Source organism: Sphaerodactylus townsendi, linkage group LG02 (assembly GCF_021028975.2).
Source record: "Sphaerodactylus townsendi isolate TG3544 linkage group LG02, MPM_Stown_v2.3, whole genome shotgun sequence".
NCBI classification, from domain to species: domain Eukaryota; kingdom Metazoa; phylum Chordata; class Lepidosauria; order Squamata; family Sphaerodactylidae; genus Sphaerodactylus; species Sphaerodactylus townsendi.
Window position 1 is genome coordinate 78219401 of NC_059426.1, and position 21070 is coordinate 78240470.

At 42.0% G+C, this 21070-nt stretch overlaps 1 protein-coding gene across 5 annotated transcripts in view; it reads left to right on the top strand.

Annotated features, from left to right (window-relative positions):
- Nucleotides 1-21070, top strand: part of TSPAN4 (tetraspanin 4) — a 672180-nt gene that overhangs the window by 97961 nt on the left and 553149 nt on the right. For 3 of the 5 annotated variants that reach the window (XM_048486901.1, XM_048486903.1, XM_048486904.1), the window contains one exon: nt 6474-6515. The exons of 1 other annotated variant lie outside the window; for it this stretch is intronic. The gene's annotated coding sequence lies outside the window, so the exon portion shown is untranslated. The remainder of the gene's footprint in view (nt 1-6473; nt 6516-21070) is intronic. One more of the 5 variants, XM_048486905.1, reaches the window with a different exon arrangement.

A 21070-nucleotide genomic window follows, 5' to 3' on the forward strand; every position in this document is an offset into this window, starting at 1 on the left:
ACAAAACAATAGGATTTTCAGGGCATCAGCTTTTGAGAGTCAAAGCTCCCTTCATCAAGCTTTGACTCTTAAAAAAAATTATGCCCTGACATTTTTGCTGGCTTCTGAAGGTGCTACTCGACTTGAATATAGTTGTTTTATTGCAAACATAACTATTCTTTGAAACTGCCACTTGAATTTTCCTTCTCCCATACTATGTAGAAAAACTTACTTTCTCATGTAATTTCATTTTGCTTTTCCTCAGTCCTTCCAGCAACAGCCAACCATATAGGGTAGAAATGAGAAACATCTAGCCTGCAGAGGCGTAGGACCCATGGGCACATGTGCAGTCACATGTCCCAGGCGCAGGCCATTTGGCTCACGTGGGGGGTGGAAAATGGCCCCACACCCCTCCTCCTTCCCCTTGTGTGAGCAAGACTGAGGCTGGGGAGGAAAGGAAGCCTGTGGCCGTGGCACACCCTTGGCAGGCTCAGGAGCAAGCCACAAGGGCAACCCCAGCCTCCCTATCAGGCTCAAAGACGGTCCCCATGCCTGACAGGGAATGCCCTCTTGCCTGCCTGCCTGCCTGGCCACACATTGTCTGCCTGGCTGACGTTCAGCCTTCCTGCTCACCTACCGGGCACAACCTCCTCCTGTGGGAAGGGTGGGCACTGCAGTAAGAGACCCCTCCCAGCAGTGGGCCTGATCCCCCAGCTGGGTCAGCTGAGAGCCTGAGGCCAGTCTGGCCAGGGTGCCGTGGCAAAGTTGACTACCAAGTGAGTCCCGTCACTTGCCCTGGACAGGACCGCTGTAGGCGGCCTCCACTCTGATGTCCTCACCCGCCTGCCCCTCACCCCCTGCTGAGTGCCTGGGCCAGGGGTGGTGCAGCCTTTCTGTCATGTTTTCACACCAGGCACACCAGTTCCCCTGAAGGTAAGCCTCCACATGAGTGGGGCTGGGCAGGGGTGGTGGTGCCAACAGCAGAGTGCAGCCCAGAGCCCCACTCCCCTGGGGCCGCCTGCTGAAGCCTGGCTCAGTGCCCCTGCCTGTGGCCCCAGCCACGCAGTGGCAGGGTGGAGTTGGCATGCCACGGAGCTGGAGCCCAGGGGGTGGGTGGGTGGGGATGGGACGACATGGAGGGAGCCCAGTTTCCAGCAAGCAGGAAGAGCTCCAGGCCCGATGAGGAGGACAGCCCCCCTTATTACTAACTAACCAGCGAGCCACCCCCCCTTTCCTCTTTTTCCAGCTGGTGTGGATTTGTTGCCTGTGATTTACAAACAACAGCGCAGCAGCATGCATGCAAGCAAGGTGGTTGGGGATAGAGGCTTTCATCGTTTTGGGGTTGATAGAGCTCTCCCCCCATTTGTAAATGACCCCACTGCACTTTTTCTGCAAGGCTCCTCACTCTTCTTACAGATACCATGGATAACTCAAAAGAAAATAAGTGGATCAAATCAATCCTGAACTGTCTTTAGAATCTAAAATGACGGAGGCTATCATAGTTTGGCCACATTGTGAGAAGACAAGGGTCACTGGAAAAAACAATAATGCCAGGAAAAGTCAAAAGCAGCAGGAAAAGAGGATGAACCGACATGAGATGGATTGAGTCTATAAAAGAAACGGTGTCCCTTTGTTTGCAAGAGTAAGGCTGTTAACAATAGGATGTTTTGGAGGGCGTAGATTCATAGGGTCGCTATGACTCAGAAGTGACTTGACCCCTTTCTGCTCCTTAGCCCTATCCTTAGAGATGTTGACGTGAAGGGGAGCCTTTCAAATCCTGATCCCTCTGGCCCCAGGAGCCCAAAGAACCCTGGCAGCACTCCCAAGCATTCTCTGCTTGGTGATCCTGCTCTTTCCCCCAGTGAATTGGGTTGTAGTAAATCTGTGCATCTAGCACTCAGTATTGGCATTGGCATTAAAAACGAAGGCCCCCAACCTTTTTGAACCTGTGAGTTTATGTTAGTAATTGCCTTTTATTGTCAGTATTACAATTCAGTGTGTGCAACTATTGTATAAAACATGACTTGAAATTTGTCCCTGTCCTTTCCCTCCCTCCTTTCCTTTCCTTCTTGGCTCTGTGCTGTGTTTCCAATGCTGGGGGGTGGGCAATTGGGGGTGCTGGATATAACACCATAAAACTTTTTCACAGCAGTAATAAAACATTTTGAAAGCATTAAAAGTCATATGACACTAAAACACTTTAAAGTGTTATAACAGTTGTTAAACATTTTGAAAACATTTTGAAGGTGTCAAAATTATTTCTGATGTGTGGCATGAACCATTGTTGTGTTCAGATTTGTGAACTGGAGCATGATCTATAATGGGATGGTGATTCTGAGATGACCTGGTTCAAAAAATCGTTCTTTGGTTGTTGTGAGGGAGGGCAGCTGTCATACGGGGATGGGAAGGGACACATGGAAAACACAGATTTTGTCCCTGGCTCTATTTCCCCTTCTTATGCCACTGCCAGCACGATACAGATTAAGTGAAAGGATGGGGTTAAAATTAAGTCATGGGGTGGGAGGAGACACTTGATGCAGGGATGCCATCTTTGGCAGCAGCTGTATATTCTTCATAAAGTATAGTTCTTCATGAAGCAAAACAGAAGAAGAGAAGAAGAAGAGTTTGTCTGTGTCAAAACAGAAGAAGAGAAAAAGAGTTTGGATTTATATCCCCCCTTTCTCTCCTGTAGGAGACTCAAAGGGGCTTACAATCTCCTTGCCCTTCCCCCCTCACAACAAACACCCTGTGAGGTGGGTGGGGCTGAGAGAGCTCCGAGAAGCTGTGACTAGCCCAAGGTCACCCAGCTGGCCTGTGTGGGAGTGTACAGGCTAATCTGAATTCCCCTGATAAGCCTCCACAGGCAGAGTTCACAGATTTTGCTCTCTTCATATACACAGGCAACAGATCCTACTGTAAAGTAGCAAAAAATGAGACGGGCCTTTGGGGATTATGACCCATCAGATGTGACTTATCTAAGAGGTGCAGTCCTTCAGCTGCATACACATGTTGTAATTTTGGTGGCGTTTAAATGACTTTTCTATGGTAATTCAACCCCTGCAGTCTGTGTTTGATTTTTTGGCATTTGGCTTCATCACTCAAGTCCTGCTTATTTAGGCTTTTTCATATATGGTACAATTGGTGGTATGAATGTCTAGTTATTCAGGTTTAGGTGACCACACAATAACTTTCAATTTGGAAAATACATGGGCAAATTTATTGAGAACAATCCCTATACATCATTTAGTGATAGTTTTTTAAATGTATTTCATTTAATACTGTTTTAGACCACTTTTAAACTAAATTCATGGAGCAATTCACACAGACACAGACACAGACACAAACACACAGACACAGACCCCCCCCCCAACATCATAATCAGTTTCCTGAGGCCATTCACACAACTAGAAACAATACAATAAAATTAGTAAGCCCTAGGATGAAGCAAGAATAATACTTCCAAGAACTCTGTTGTAACAAGAACAAGAGATTTAAAAGATAATAGCAAGAATTAAAAAGATAACAGCAGTAGTTAAAACCCATTAAATGTAGTTAAGAATGAGGGTTAATAGCTGAAATGTTAGCTATTGTTAAATACTTAGGAAAAATAAACAATTCTTCATCTGGTGCTTAAAACCTAAGAGTAGGCAAGCATCAGTGTGTGGAAGGGGCTGGGTAGACAATATGCAGTTGCAAAAGGAGCCCTGTTTCTTGCAGCCCCCCTTTGCTTCTGAAGAAAGAGATCTACAGAGCTAGGGCCTCTGATCTTAACATCTGGACAGTTTTATGGGGGAGGAGGTAGTTCTTAAGGTATCTAACTCACAGTCTGGCTGAGGCTTTAAAGGTTATATGAATGGTGCTTTGAAACCAATTGATAGCCAGTAGAACATTTAATTTGACTTGGTGATTCAGGTATCCCGAATCACCCAAAATGGCCAAATCACAGCGTATTTGGGCATATTCAGGCCACATTCGGCCCAAATATACCCAAATATGAGCCGATCTGAATGCAAAGTATTCGGATTGGCTTGTATATATTTGGCAGCATTGAAGGATTAAGTGATCTCTGCATGCAGCCGCTTCCCCCCTTCCCCTGGCAGGCACCTGCAAGTGGGAGTCCCTTTAAAGGAACTTCACTTGCAGGCACTTGCTGGGGGAAGGGTGGTGGTGGAATCTTTAATTTGTCATTTTCTGTCTTTAAGCATTATTTCAAGGGAGTGAAAAATCCCTTGATAGAATGCTTAAGAGTCAGAAAACAGCAAACTACAGATTCCATCTGCCCCCTTCCCCCAGCAAGGGCCTGCAAGTGGGAGTCTCTTTAAAGGATCTCCACTTGCCAGTGGTGTAGCGCCAATGGGGTGGGGTGGGGCGCGACACCCGAGGCTCATGCTGGTGCAGGGGTGTGGTGTGGCATTCTGGCATGGCACAGGTGGGCGGCACTGTGGCAGGGGCACAGTTCCTGCACTTGCTCCACCCTGCTGCTTACAGGTGCTTGCTGGGCGTAGGGTGGTGGTGGAATCTTTAGTTTGCCATTTTCTGTCTTTAAGCAATCTTTCAAAGGAGTGAAAAATCCCTTGGAACAATGCTTAAAGAGTCAGAAAACAGCAAACTAGACATTCTCCTCCCTTCCCTGCGATTTTAAAGAAAGAAAAAAACTAAAGAATCTATCCCCAGACAATCTCCCCAATACTTACTTTAGGGTACCTGTCAGGTGTGCATTTTTAAAGCTAGCATCACCAAAATTGCAGGGTATCTTCAGGTCACACTCCTGATGATACCACCCAACTCTGGTGAAATTTGGTTCAGGGGGTCCAAAGTTATGGACCCTCAAAGGAATAGCTCCCATCTCTTATTAGCTCCCATTGGAAACAATGGGGGATGGAGGCACTCCCTTTGGGGTCCATAACTTTGAACCTCTGAACCAAACATCACCAAACTTGGGTGATAGCATCAGGAGAGTCTCCCGAAGACATCCTGAAACTGTGATGCCACTAGCTTTAAAAATGTGCCCCCTACATGCCAAAAACTGAAAATACACCAAAAATACAAAAAGAAAATCAGACAGACCCGAATTATTCAGGATACCCGAATATATTCAAGTGTACCGAATATGAAATTCAGCTTATTCGGGTACACAGACAATTTCACACCCGAATAAAGCCACATCCGAATTTTACTGAATATTTTCGGTATTGCTCAAGCCTACTTTTAATGCCTGTGAAAGGTATTCCTCTAAAGCAGTGCTATTTAGCAGTCTTGCACTTGTATTTCAAGTAAAGAAACTTCCTTACTATTTTTAAATAAAATGGTGGTAATCTATTTGGAAGTGGGCAGGAATATAGATGTATGGCTAACAGTGCAGTCCTAAGGAGATTCCCAACCTTAAAGGCCCTTTGACTTTAATGGATTTTAGAAAGGAACTGATGCACTTTATGAATTGGCTGGATGGGGCTATTTTTTTTTCAAATTATTTTAATCCTCACACTTTAGTTTATTTATTTCATTTGTAGACCTCCTGCAGGTTCATTACACTAATGGTATGCTTTCATCCAATGTAAGAAGCCTTCTGCTGATGCAACAACTTCTTATGTACAGGAATGATCTCAAGGAAGGCATCACTATTAATGGAATGGATCTAGGCAGGGATGTTCCTAAATGTGAAATAGTTGTGAGTAAATTTCAGCTGCCAAGATGAGCCATCGTAGCTCCAGAGATGATGTTCTTTCACCTTTATCTAGCATCTTACTTCAGTACAATTAAGAACCCATTCCTGCCCTTTGTGTAAACAAACTGGAAACACAGAACTTGTGTTTAACTTTTTGTGCAATGGCTACTCATCTAATATCAAGAAACATAACTTGTAAGCTTACACACAATTTTGCGAGTTACAGTTATAATGAGTTATTTTTACTATTCCACTGTCTCTATGGTATGGACTCCACATTCATTTGCATTTTACATTTGTACCATCTCTTCAGATCAACTTCTCACAGGTGCCTTTACTATTCTTTCTCATAAGGCAGACGTGGTTCTTTGCTTCACAAGTCAAGTCTGAAATCTTTCTTCTTTTTGCTGCAGAAGCTACTTCTGGCTTCACTTTACTGGATTTGATTATAGTCAAAATTGTAGCAATTTCCTAGAAAGTAAATGTGCCAGTTAGGCCACTAGGTGGTTATTAACAGAATGGGCAATTTTTGGGTACTTATATGCAGTGTGCTGACAAGATACTGAACAGGGATAAGATGGCTTCCATCAAATGCTAAAATCTGGAAGGGATTAAATAGTCTTAACTATTTTAGCATTTTATTCTACAATTTGAAACCAGCCTTTGTGCTCTCTTTTCTGTTATAAATGTTTATAACGGTTTATGAAATCTCACTGTTTTTACACAGTGCATGTTTGTCTCCCTAGAAATATTAATGTCAACTGTCTGCTTAATTTAGCATACTGACCTCATGTGTTGATTAATCTTTTCATTTTAATTTATTCCCCAGGACTCTGTTTCATCCAGTATCAAGGAAAGATCTCTGAAGTGGGTATGTAGATATGAAGCCACTGCCTCCTCTGAAATAGTCCAGCACACTTATGAAGTATTTTGTCCTCAATATACTGGCATCAGTGCCGAATGGGAGGGTCATTTATTCATATGTGCTGTTGTGCAAAGATCCTGGATGTTACCTTGTCAGGAAATACACTGTTCAACTTGAGATCATAAAGTTAACACTCTTGCATAACCCTCCCCCCCCCCCCAAATCTTTACTTCTTGAAGCTCATCTGGTTGTTGCCCCGTTTTGGAAAGCAAGAGAAAGTCCAGATGTACAACTGTTCTACAAGCCAGAATGGCATAGAGAGGAAATGAGAAAAATCAGTGAACCAACCAAAACTCTTCAAGCAGATCAGGAGAATGCCATAATACTTGACTTCATTTGCTAACTTGGGGCTAGATATCTGCACTATCTCAAGTACATGTGGACAGGCAATATTTGATTTGCTGGACTACAGTGCCCTATATCAGAACTATCATGACGCTTTTTATATGTAACCTTAAAACCTTTCCCTACCCTAATTGTTTTGCTACCTCAGCTTTGGATTATTGTACTAATTAGTTTAGTAAATAATGAAAAAACAAGAAAGTCTTGCAACATTCCCATAATTTCCCATTGTTTGATTGCAGGTGGAAACACAGCAGTCTTTTTCTTTTATATTGAACATAAAACAGCCAGAAGAGGAAAAGTTGAGCAGTCCCCTTCTCACTGGTCCTTCAGTGAAAATTGGTTGGGGGGAGAAGTGAGCAAAAATATCCTCAGTAATGCCTGAGGCATGAGTCTTTCACAGTCAGCAATCCCCTGATTTAGCCATGGGGTGGGTTAGACTTGACCCTTTCTTTTCATTTGCACCATTTTCTCAATAGAAATCTTTCCTCCAGCTGTTATTACCCCAATAGGCATAAACAGAAAGTAAAATACAGAGGCTAACCTTCCCCTGTTAGAGTTAATAGCAGCTTGGAGGAGTTGATTTTTATCAGAAATATTATAGAGGAAAGGAAGGTTTCAACCCCCTGCCTTGGTACCACTTCTGTGTCTTACCTCAAATGTCCATTGATTACTTTTTAACATTAAATACTGGAGATAATGGTCACAGATTTAACCTCTTGTGCAAAGTAGTTACGGTATGTCCATGAATCTATTCAAAGTTTATCAGAAAGCATAAATTAACCCCATTTTCTCTTTTGCATTGGTTTTGTTGCTCCAAAATGTAGTAATTGCAATGACCTAGCTACATGCCCAACTAGATGGACATAGATAGCCAGATGGCAATCCATATTGAAGTAACAAACCTATTTACTTCCTGGCCATTATTAGGTACTTATGATAGCAATTTAAATCCCATTTGATTAATTAGCTTTCTAGTTCATCATGCTAATATCATATAGGTTTCCTGTCAGAGACCCTTTCACTCTTCAAAATAAGCAACAGAATTCTTTTTAGCAATTTTAAATTACTTTGGGCCAAATCAACTGTTATACAGGAAATCTGTGATTTTATTTTCTGATGGCTTCTTTTTTAAAAAAATCTATGAAATTATTTCTGTTTATGAAATTATAAAAATTATAAAAAATCTATGAAATTATTTATGTTCTTATTTTAATAAATTTCAGAGCACCAGGGAAGGAGATATTCAGCCCTCCTTTTTGTCATTGTCCTGATCAAAATTATTATTAGGCTGCCATTTTCCCCATAGGAGAAGAATGCAGGTATAGGATATGTACCAGTACATTTCTCACTGTAGGGCTTATATCAGCTGTACTGGTGGCGGCCTAGATTGGGAAGGGTACACAGCTGGGGATGGGTGAAACACCCCTGCCTTCACATTCAGGAGTCTTGTATATATGTTCTAAAGTTGGCAGATCACCTGTGGATCTCCTGTATCATGGGTAATTTGGTTGTCAGGTAGCGTTAGGGATGCCAGGTCTCTAGTTGGTATCCCCAGAAGTTTTTTGGATGGGGTGGTGGGTGTTCAGCAAACAGTGACATTGGTTAGCTGAATTGGTGGGAAGACTCTCCCTTTTAGAGTAGGGAATCAGCAGGAGCAGACTCTTGGCTTAGCTAGAGGTCGGGCAACACAAGGCTGTGATTGCCTGTGTATATGGATGTCAGCTTTTGAAAGAAGCTTGCAAGAGTGTGAATAAAATTTAAGAGTTTTTATTAAGGGATAACGAGGGTACACACGCACACAATAAAAATCAAAGCAGCAGAACACACACACAGTCCTAAGATATAAACAGTTGTGAGGTGTTAGGTCTGGAATAGATTAGGAAATTGGGGAGTAAGAGTTATAGTCACCTGATCTTGGAGCAAAATGGCCCAATGAACAGAACTGAGCAACCTACATTTAGTTCTGGAAGAACAACGCATTGTCGGTCAATATCACAGACAGAGGGGTGTCCAGAGAACACTGCCTACTGGGAGAGTGGGCTTCCTATAGGGAAAAAACAGACCCTCACAGTTATGTAGAGGGATTTGTTAATCTTGCAGAACAAAGACAGTTCCTATCTTTTTCTGGAAAGACAAGACTCAGTAATCAACCTTACTGATCATTGATCTAATGGGTTGAGACATCAGCCTGATGTTCCAGGCTTGGGAGTATCTCCAAGGGGGACGTTAGCTGATGAAATTACAGTTGTAGAACAATGACAGTGTAAATTAGGTGGTCATTAAAGGTATTAGTCAGAGGAAGAAACATTAGTTAGTACAATACTGGGCAGGTAAGCAAATTAGCACATTCATTGTCTTCACTGGAGTATATGTTTCAGGGCTGGAGGTGGGAACTTTCTCCAGGTTAAGGTGTTGACTTAATCCTGTCAGGAAGCGTGTGAGAAAAACATTGTGAAAGCTGATTTGGAGGGAGACAAATTCAGACATAGTTCTTTTTCCTTAAGGTGCGCTGAGCAAATGCAAGGAATGAACTCCCTATTTTGGCACTGCATTGCTAGGCACACCAAGGGTTGGCTGAGGTGTGTAGAGATACCACTGTCTTCCAAACAGGGTCCCCTTGGTCCACCATAGGTCAGTCTGGTAACAACATTACATCTACCCCAAAACTTGAATGTGATGTATGTGCTCTATGTGTCAGCCAGATTGTTGCCCAGTGTGCTTATGGTGGATCATGGCCATGTTGGGCTTTGTATGTGATTGCCAATAACTTGAACCATACTTGTAATTGATTAGCAGCTAACTAAGTGACTGCAGAATTGGAGTAATATGCAGGCTCTGCCTAGTTCCTGATAATAGCCAAGCTGCAGCATTTTGCATAACTGAAGTCTGTGGGTTGTCTTTAAGGTATGAAATGAATTTTTATATGAAATGAATTTTTTAATTTAAGCTAAGTGATCTGAAATTTTGCAATGGATATATACAAACAATAGCATCACTATAGCAAATGCTGAACTGGACATCTTCATGTGAATGATGAAAGCAGCACAATTTGACCAGCCAGGAAGGGGAGTGGAGGTGCCTCTATACCTAGGGGAATCCCATACAGGCAGAAAAATTCTAATTTCCCCCTGCATGCAAAAAAGGTTAGAAAGAAGGCTGCCATTTCTACCAATAAAACTACTCTCCCAGGCTTAGATATATATTGATTCAGGGATATGTTGGTTTGGGTGATTTTGGTAGCCAAACCCATTTTTTTCTGGAACATCATAGGCTTCAGAGAGGTTAACCTACCACCACTGCAAGCCTCCAATCTAAGCACTTTATAAATGCTTAATGGAGGACATTGTAGAGGGTCAGAAGGGAAAAAGTATCCCTTTTACTTCCTTTTTGAAATCTGTCTTCTCCTGAAGTCCAGAATGGGACTGTTGAATGGTACCCTCACAGTCGTGTTCTGGGTTGACTGTTTCTTTAGATGGGAACATTCCTGTTAGGGGCTGTATATATTTTATTATGAGTCCCCGCTCATGTAGTAGTAATTTTCTTAGCTGCATTGCATCCACTTTGTTTCTGTTGAAAAATGTTTGCTGTAGTTATGTGAAAAATGATTCTTTTCTTTAAAGGTCATGTATTGATGACATCTAAAAAAATTATGCCAACTTCCTTCATGATGACAATCAAAATTAATATTACTGGGAGCAGCAGAATGAAGTAGTAGTTGGTTTTTTTGCTGAATTAGGAAGAAAGGGTTTGTTCCTGAACAAAGGCAGTGTGACCAAAGGTGGGATCCAACCAGTTCTCTCCACTTCTCTAGAAATGGTTACTAATTTTTTCTGAATGCCGAAAAGGGGTTACTAAAGCAACCTCCCTGCCCAATAGTGACTGGAGGTGTGTGTGTGCGGCAGCGCCACTGTTTGAATCCCACCACCATCGGAACCTGTTATTAAAATTTTTGGATCCCACCACTGAGTGTGCCCTTATTGAGGCTTCCTGGGGAACAGCTTGGATATTGTTCCCCTGCCAGACAAGGGCCTCCAGTGCCATTCCCCAGGACTTCACACCCAGATTCAGAATGGTTAACTTGTGTGTACGAGGCAGTCATGAGAGCCCTTGGATCTCTGTGAAAAGTTTGCTGCTGTTGGGGCAAGAAGGAATCACTAGCCCCTTGAGCAGAACTCTACCAAATCCACCAGATGAGCCTTCTGAATCTTGAGAGACATGCCTGTTGGATCAGTGCTTTGGCCCAGACTCTAATACCAGACTTTTGCAGGATTCCACCCCACCCAACAGTGATGCTAATGAACCCAATTATAAGTGTATATTAAAGAGATGAATGCCTGTCTAGTAATGTGGTCTTGTGCTCATAGCGGATTTCTGAGGCAATTTCTTGTACCTAAATATGATAAATATTGGTTCTACAGGAAGGGGGGAAATCTTGCAGTAGGTACCTGGAGTCTGCAGTTGGACTGCCACTTTCTGATCTCTGAATATTCTTGCTTAGCTCCAGCTGCCTGATGGACAGCATCTCTTCTGTTTTAGCAAATCTGGTTAGTCCGGTTGGACAGCTACCTGATGGACAGCCTCTCTAGAAGACAGAATTCTGAGCCTCTTTGTGCTACGTATTAGTAGGTACAGGAAATCCACTTAATTTGTAGTGGGAGAGATTAGGAAAGATTAACTTATGCAGAAAAATGCAGGCCACAGAGGTCTAGACTCCAGAGCATGTGTCATAAAGCATCTGTGGAAACTATCAGTTTGTACTTCAAATCACTTGTGTTGATTTGTAAAGTTTAATCATGTTCCACATGAGGTAAATCTTCATATTTCCATGCATCTCCTCTGATCTACAAGGAATTTTTTTTCATCCCCCACCTCTTGGGTGGAGACTTAGGAGCAAGAACTATTTAACTACTCTAGAACTCTGGCTTTAACTGATCTTAAAGTCACTTATTGCCTTTCTCATTGCCTACATGGAAATCTCTATTTAGATAGAACTGTAAACCTCTATGTCATGTGTAATTTGCTTGATATATAAACAGTAGCCCTCTGTATATCATACCCAAGTTGAAGTCAACATGCATAGAAGAGATGAATAGGCTAGTCCCAATCCTGTCCTCATATGATCGCTGGGTTATAAATATGGCATTCAAATGCATGGACTTTCTCTTCATGATGGGGAATGTTAGAAAAAGCAGCATTCCCAGTCACAGGGAAGAATGTCTACCTGAGTTCATTTCCTGTATATGTAGACTGCATGTTCATGAGCTGGTGATCATTAATAGCTTGGCGGCAGGACCAGAGAACTACTGAGATCCCTCTGTTAGTAAAGCAGCAAAATACCAGCATTTCAGGCTGTAACTATAATTTTTTTCTCATGTATTTTTATCTACCCTCTCATTCAAGGCACCCAGAACAATATGCATTGTCCTCCACTTATTCATTTTATCCTTACAAAAATCCTGTTAGACTAAAAGGTGTGACTGGCCCAAAGTCAATGAATAAACTTCAAGGCTGAGTGGAAATTTGGTCTATTCCAATGTTATCAGCCGCATGACTACACTAATTCTCATGTGGATTTCTTTTTTTTTTCCATCATGGAAATGCTTTCCATGCTGCAAAATATGCACCATTGAGCAGTCTTAGATGAAACTCAATATAAATTCCACATATGTAGAATACCCATTAGTTCTTGTACCTGTTATGTATCTCCCTCTAAGACACACATCCGGAGAGTCTCCTAAAGATACCCTGAAATGTTGGTGCTGCTAGCCTAGAAACTGTGCCCCCTGCAGGCCACAAACTGAAAAATACAAAAACCACAAACCCCCCCACAAAATTCAGGTTTGTGGTCTTGTGACATTTTCAGTTCAGGCATGACAGTTTCTATGGGCTAATTCAGCACCAACTATTTCCTAGCAGGGTATCTTTAGGAGACTCTCCGGATGATACCACCTAGGTTTGGTGAAAAGGCCTTAGTAACAGCCAGAGTTTAGGCAGCAGGCTCCACTATACAAAAGAACCCATTTGATTCGTCAAGAAAAGCACAGTTGCCTATGGCCAGGGTTAGGGGTAGCTAAAGTGCGAGCAGTATATATAGACAGTGCAGAGCCTGTCAGTGGATACACTATCTCTGAAGAGATTCTGACACAGAGATCAGAAGGAGTCAAGATTGGGAGATTCAGGAAGAGCCAGAGTTTGACAGAGAGGTCTGTCAGATCTGAACTGAAGGATTCTGTCTCCGCAGTGTTAGCTGACAGAAGTCCAGTCACTCTACAAGCTGAGGAGGCTTGTCAGAGAAAGGAGATCCTGAGTTTGGTGCAAAGTGACGCGCCAGTCAGTGGCTTGACAATGAATACTGTCCAGACCTACAGTCTGCCCTACCCCTGTGTAATACCAGTCTGGGAAAAGCCCGATCCAGTGGCAGTGAGGCCAGTTTGGGATTAGTGTGAGAGAGGGAAGCTTTGTATGCCAGAATCTCACAGGGCATAGGCTGTGTGTGTGTGTGTGTGTATTCAGTGGGTTGTGGACCAGAAAGGACTAGTGTCTGTCTGTGAAGAAAGTTAGTAGATCTAAAGCAAAATCATTCCTGAAGAGACACCTGCATATGTGTGTGTGTGTGTGTGTGTGTGTGTGTGTGAAACTTAAGTAACATATGAAGCTCTGTAACTTTTAAGTGAAAAGAAACCATCAAGCGTTAGTACCTCTCTGAGCCAGTTTAAGAAGCCCTTCTCTTGTGTTTAAAATAAATTTAATTCGTTGAGTTCAGGTTACCCTCATGCCAGCCTGCGTTTGTGTGTGAGAGCTTTAAGAGTGCCTGTAGAATCCCAGCCAAGTTTGAGTTCCCTCCATTTTTGCATGTGGGACTCTGAAGGACATTCCCCTCAAACGAAGAGTGAATGTGAGGTGGGATCCTTTATATATTTGGAAGCCAGCAGCAGTTCTGGGATTCCTAGTTCCTTCTCTTTAATGGTGGCAGCAGAGTAAAAAGATGATCCCTGAACACTAGCCTGGGATATTTTGGGTGGCAAAGGAAACCCCACTGGTCAGTTTAGTGGGAACCTTGATTGTAGGCCACCTGTCCCGTTACAATTGGTGGCTAGTGGTGGGATAATATCTCTCACCCTTGAATATAAGCGACCCCGTTACAGGTATCATCAGGAGAGTCTTCTAAAGATACCCTGAAATGTTGGTGTTGCTAGGCTAAAAACTGTGCCCCCTGCATGCCAAAAACTGAAAAAAATACAAAAAACCACAAACTGACATGGGCCCCCCCGTAAAACTCAGATTTTGCACCGGGGTTCATTTTCCCTAGCTACGCCTCTGGCTAACTCATCTCAGTTTCTTGCTTCCTCACCCCTTTCTGGGGTTACTCTTTCAACTATAGACAGAGTGGTCCTCCCAGGACTGTCAATTCATGTGCGTGATTTCTGAGCAAACTAAGGTCTAGTGTGGGATGGATACTTTTATGCAAGGCAGTCCATCTTTCCCAAGGATAAAACCCTTTGGTTTCTAAAAAGAGCTTTAAATTCAAATTTAATAGGAAGTGCAGGAAACAACCTAGCAAGACTGGCTAGAAAACCCCTCTCAAAGCCCTACTTGCCAGAGTCATTTTACACTCTGCAGAAGATTCCTCCCATTTTGCTGGGTTTAGGAATGGGACAATCCCACACCCCGCCCCGCACTCCAACTTGCTGAGGCTCATTCATCCAACTTTTTAAGACTTGTCAGACAAAGCAACATGAGCCTGGGCATCTGTATTTCTGGGACTGCGGTGAGGAACCCCTCTCTCTTTTTGAGCTGACAACAACTGAGGGGCTTACTTCATTTCCCACCTCAAACCACTTATCAATAATATTCCCAGTTGTGATCAGAGGCTTGCTGACCATGCCCTCCCATTTGATAATGGAGCAAACTGGCTCTTTAGCGACTTACAGACAGAGCCTGCTTGTCTATCAGAGGTTGCTGACAGCTTAGAAGATGTTTCACTGCCAGCTCTGGAATTTCCCAAACTATTAGTCGCCCTAAAACTGCCATTCTATCCCTTTAGTCTGATTGGGGATGTAGTAACTCATTCCAGCAAATAAACTTATAGTGTATTAGTATCAGATTGACCACCATTCAAAACAGGAGCATCATGCTGTTGGCTGTCTTCTGTAAATAATACTTTCTTTTATTTATACTCTTGAATATACAAAAGCTTTTGTGGTCTGTGTCATCATTCTGATTCCCAGTGGGAGTGAGGAACTTGGTTTCACAAACAAATTGCTTGCTCCTTTCTAAGTGTGAGAAAACAGTTGGATCCTAGTGATATTTCAGGAAGATTTGGGTCAACAGATGTCCAAATCTACTCACTTGCTATGCCTACTAATTTCTGAAAACCTGACTTCCCTGCTCTTGTGTATAGTCACTTGTGCCTCAGCTGTAATCAACTATTGGCTGTTTTCCTCAGGAGACCTGTTACTAATGTACGTTTTGTTTTCAAGCCTGCTTCCATTTGATTAATAACATCCATGAAGCTTTTTTAAGGCTGCATAAGAAATAGGATAGGTAAGTGACAAACATTTGTAATCTCTCCTCTAATCCATAAAATAAATTAGGTGAAAGAGGTATTAGACTATGAGGGGGGAGATGGAACACTCAAAGAGAGAGCAAACATGCTCTCCGTGACTCTAAGGTACAGTAAATTGGCAAGATCTTTGAATGCCTCTGTATAAATCCATGATGCAGACAGGCTGAAGTGCAGTGTACCATTCTGGTCACCTCCACACTAAAAATATACAAGTATCTTGTAGTTTAACCTTTTGTGACCCAGAACAATTAAAAGTACTGAAGGACTTTATGCTAAAGGAAATAATGTCCTCATGAGCAGATATCACCTGAGACTATAGGAAAAAAGAAAACCTGTTTATCTTCTATATGGGCAAACAGAATATATATATTTATCATAATGATAACTCTTAATTTCTAGGAGGACAGGTCCTAGTGGTAGAATAAAGTTTCATGGAGGTGGAGGAGACATTTGCTCTTCTTCAAAATATCTGGTTTGCATGATTGTGAAGTCCAGTAAAACCCTAGCTTGGTGTTTTCTGAAGGTTAATGCACTTTCAGTTGCCAGAGTTGAAATAAGTTTTCCACCATGAGAGATTCACACAAATATAGTGTGGTCAGGATTATTGCACTGTCTGTTGTTTTTTAAAGCTTCTTGTTTACCAAAAACTTTAATATAAGCGGTCTGAAACAATATGTTGGCTCCTGCAAAAAGCCAATGTAATTCATTGTTGAGGCTGCTTATCACTCTCTTTTGTCTATTACTCCTTGCACGGTCCATCTGGTTGTCATGGCAACAAGACATAAGGACAGAAGGAAGTGCTTAGCTGGCTTTTGCTCCAGTGTAAAATTGCCAGTGGGCTGAAACACTTCCCAGTTCAACCTTCTAACCCAGCCAGAAGGTTTTTAAGCAATATGGTTTTAAGCTTGCTAGGAAGCAACATCTATTTACTCCATGTTTCAGGAGAAAGCTGATGGGATATTTGTGAACTAGAGCAGAAGAGTGATTCCCAAACAATGGAATTGACCTTGTACCGTCTGTATGGCCCTCCTTTCATTTGGATAATGAGTCTTAGTCACAGTTCTACCCAAATGGCTTGTGCTTTGAGCTTTTGGCTAAAAGTGATTTTTTCTTAATTTTTTTCTCTTCCTCATCCTTTGTGGTTTGTCCTTTCTTGACCATTCTGGTCTGAACCCAGGGGTTCTGGCTATCTTCCCCCCCCCCTCAAAACCTTTGGAGGCTAAAGCTCATACCTTCAGTCTTGCTGGACACCAAGATCTGCAGGGGAGGGTAAGGTTGCATGGGGCCATCTTGGTTCAATGGAAATCTATGAGACATTTTGTACAGGGTTGTTTTTTTTGGCAGTGTGGAATTACTTGCCAAAAGGAATATTGCCCAAATATACTGATATTTAGGAAGTGCCCCAAAACATTTCAGATCACCCAGGCATTTAATTGAGAACTAATTGATTTTTATGACATTTTTGGTCCTGATAGTATACATATGATTTCTTTTTTTGTTGAACTGTATTCTGTTAATGTTTAATTGTGGAATACCCAACATGAAATATGAATAATTTATTTGCTCTGCTTGGTCCTATTGTTATGGAATCATAACTGCTGTTTCCTCTTCCACTTTGTGTCTCAGCTGTTGTATGTAGGATTGCAGTCTAGTGGGTTAATACAAGCAGTGCTTTGATAAGCTGCCTCTTGTCAAAAAGACAACAGATCTTCTGCCAAGGTTCAGCTCAAGTGACTAGTGCTGGTAGCCTCCTGCAAGATATGGCACCTTCATATTATTTCCTTCCACATCCATAATGGGCTCTTTTCCTTTCTGGACATGATTGCCATCCTCATGCATACATTTATCCATGCATTAAATAAGCTAAGCATTCCTCTGAATTCTTCTGTAATATATATTCTCCCTGGAATCTGCTGTTCCAAAATGAAATATCCATGGAAAGAAACAACTGTAGGTATATTTTCACCCATCTTCTGAGGATGTGTTTAAAATTTTTCAAAGGATGTGTTTACACTTTAGATACATGTTATTCTGGAAATACAAATTGCAACCCTTAGCTACATGCACATGATAATAATAATAATAATAATAATAATAATAATAATAATAATAATAATAATAATAATAATGTGTAAATCTATACCAAGTTCACATGCATTTACAGTGGGCCATTGGCATCCTACTAGATGGAACACTTGATGCAGCAAAATTATGACGCAAGCATGAAATGGAAGAAGTTACATTTGTCCAGCTGGGAGCTTGAAAACACTGGGAGCTTGAAAACACACTAATTGACAGACTGGACCATTGTAGCTGGCAGAGTACCTGGCTCCAATTTCTTCCTTTGGGAATGAAAACCTGCTTTTTGTGGGAGAGGGTCCCTCCTTAGCCAGCTAGCAGTAAAACTGACTGGTGCCACAAGCATCTCCTTGCCGCACTATTAAAACTCAGCTGCAGGAACAGCATGGCATCTAAGGTATACCAAGTAGCCTTCCTTTGCCTTGAAAGTAACTTTGTAATAGTGTGATCTTATTAGGGTTGTGCGAGACCATTCTGTTGTGTTTGTATGCTGCAATGCCAGTGTAGGGCAAGCACAGACACAATGACATTGATTTGTTGTGCTGCAGAGGACCTGAAAACAGGCTCTGGGGTCTCCAGTTCTCCTGTGTTCTGCAGCTGCAGAATTTCGGACGAGGTAACAGTGCTTTCTAAATGGCGTGGCTGTTGAGCCTTGTGGCTGCTCATACAGTGCTTCAGTAATCCATAAAGTCTTCCATCCCATGTGATTAGCATAGGCTGTGTGCCACACCACCTACCTATTTGATCTGGCAAGCATGGTATATCATAAAGTCCCCAAACTGTGTGGGCATAAGCTGTCTTGATTGCCAGAATGCTATGGGAGCAACTGCAGAATGGTAGCAGCCAGTGCAGGTAATGGTTTAAAAATTGGCCTCAGAGTGCTATTGAAAATGTTTGGGGGGGAGGAGGAGAAATGAAATTGAAAATTATTCTTTTTGGCAAATCAGAACCCTTAGTTCAGAACCTTTACACTTCCAAGAATTCATCAATTAGAATAGAATTACATAATACAGCTGCAACAGAACTGCCTTGTCCTTCCCCCTCTTTGCAATTTACAACATTCATCTGAGCTTCGTTGTTTTAGGACTCTCTGTGTTTAGGACGCAGGCTGTGGATCAGAATTTATAGTAGTAATCAGCTTGCATAAAAATGACAGGGGGTGGAGAAATTAAATACCAAAATCAGCACAACACAAGAATTTGTCGTCTTTGTTCATTCTGATTTATAAAGTGATTTTTCTTTCTAAATAACAGTTCTCTTGGCTTGTGACGCAGAATTAGTATGATTTTGTGAAATGCTAATGAAATACTGAGGTGGATTTTGAATACTTCTACTTGTTTTTTTCTTTAAACTGGCTTGCCTATAGTTGATGCTGAATAGAAAACAGTTTTACTAACCTGTTTGCTGTGAAAAACAAACCCTTTTTTAAATTGCCTGAAGTTTCAGCTTGTTTGGCATTGGACTTTGTTCGTGATCTGAAGACCACTTTCTCTTGTTAGTAATTCATCCTCATGCTTTTTAAAAAATGTGTCCCCTGAGAACATCATTCAGAATAAAGTGAATGCACAGTTGTGTTGTGCTGTGGATATAATATGAGATTTCCTTGCTTACAGAGCTTCAGCACTGTTGGATCAAATGCACATTTGAGCACACTCTTCTGCCAACAACCGTGAAGACTAGAAATGGGTTTTGCTCTGTTTTTCTTCAAAACCAATGAAAGTATAAGGAGGGCGGGGGGACACAAATTAATAGCAACCATCTCAACCCATAGGTTGAGAGAGTATAATGTAATAAAGTGCCTTATTGATTTATGAAGACATATGCTCAGACTATCTTAAAAATACCCTAGGCATTGGTGGTACTTCATTAAAGTTCAGTACTGCATTGGTTTTTGTTGTGTTTGCAGCAGGAAGCTCATGCTCAGATCCTAAGCACAACTCTCTCATCTTACTCACTGACTTCAGTTGTTTGGCACATTCCAAGACCAACTTTTTCATCCAATATAGTTTACAAGCTGAAGTGAGCTTTCTTTCTGGCAACATCTGTATGTAGCCCAATTTCAGGTTTGCCCTTAAAACCTGCATTCTCTTTCTGACTGTGAGTCTGGCCTTTTACTTCTTAGCATATTGACATAGGTGTCTCATTGATTGAAGGTGTTCCTGACAGTTTCAGGGCCGGGGAATCTTTCATTCTTCTTTTTCATGCCTTTCTTAAAATGTTCACAATGATAATGCCAATCTAATTTTGTTTGAGTCACATTCTACCAAACTTATTGAACTGAATGCCTTTTCCTTACAAAGTTCTTGCATGGCTTGTTAAAAATTCTCTTCCATCCTGAGCAGTGGCATACCTATGCAAACTGGAGCTCTGGACAAAACCTGAGTTTGATGCTCCCCCATGGGCGGCAACCCTCCCCCACCATGACCAAACAATGATTATTTCCACCAGGTTGTTTCAAAGTCACCATCACATTATAGAACAGGCCCCAACTCACAAATCTGAACACAGCAATGGGCCATGCCACACAACAGAAATAAATTTTTAAAACATTTTCAAAATGCTTTCAAAATGTTTTATTACGGCTATGAAAACAATTCAGGGTGTTGTATCCAGCCCCCCAATTGGGGGAAACAACATCACTTTCAATGTGATGTAAACTGGGGACTCCAGATTCTCCCTTTAAGGTGAATTTAAAAGGAGAATCTGGGCTCCCTAGTTTAAACAAGTGATTGTAAGGAACCAGAAAGGACTAGAAACAAAGTAACTTCAGCAGTTCTTTATTACTTAAACTTCCATGATGCACAATACACGGAATGCAGACTCTGACCTTTCTCCACCAGAACGCTGCTTTTACGAGCTCTCTGGCCCCCGCCGACAGCACCCGGCAGATTCCCCCCTGAAACGTAGATTCTCACGCGAACAGAAAGTAAGACTTCACACGCATATAGCAAGCACAGATAGGCAGCAAGGTTATGATAACTGAGATCCTGAGCACACAGCCCAGTCTGAGGAATGTTGCCAAGGCCAGGCTGATGAACAGAAAACAAGAATCAACCCACAACCTTACATTCCACCTCCCCAAAGAAAGCTCCCTCCCCCTCCTGGCTTGTGGGGAAAAGACTTATGAAAAGCAGAAATTAAAGAGGGGGCATCAATATTTTCAGAATAAATCCATTGATTATGGCCAGAAGGGTATCCAACCCAAGAGACTAAATATTGTAAGCGTTTGCGTGAGTAGCGGGAGTCGAGGACGGCGTCGATCTCGTAGTGCTTGTGGCCGTCAATAATTACTGGTGGGGGTGCCTCTGATGGGTCGCGCCAAGCATCGGAATCTGGAGCCTGCTTGAGTAAGCTAGAATGAAATACAGGATGAATGTTACTCAATGAGTTGGGTAATTCCAATCGAGCAGTCACATTATTGATTACTTGTTTAATCCTAAAGGGCCCTATGAATTTCTTGCCAAGCTTGGAATATTTGTGCACATCTCTGAGGTTTTTTGTGGAGAGATAA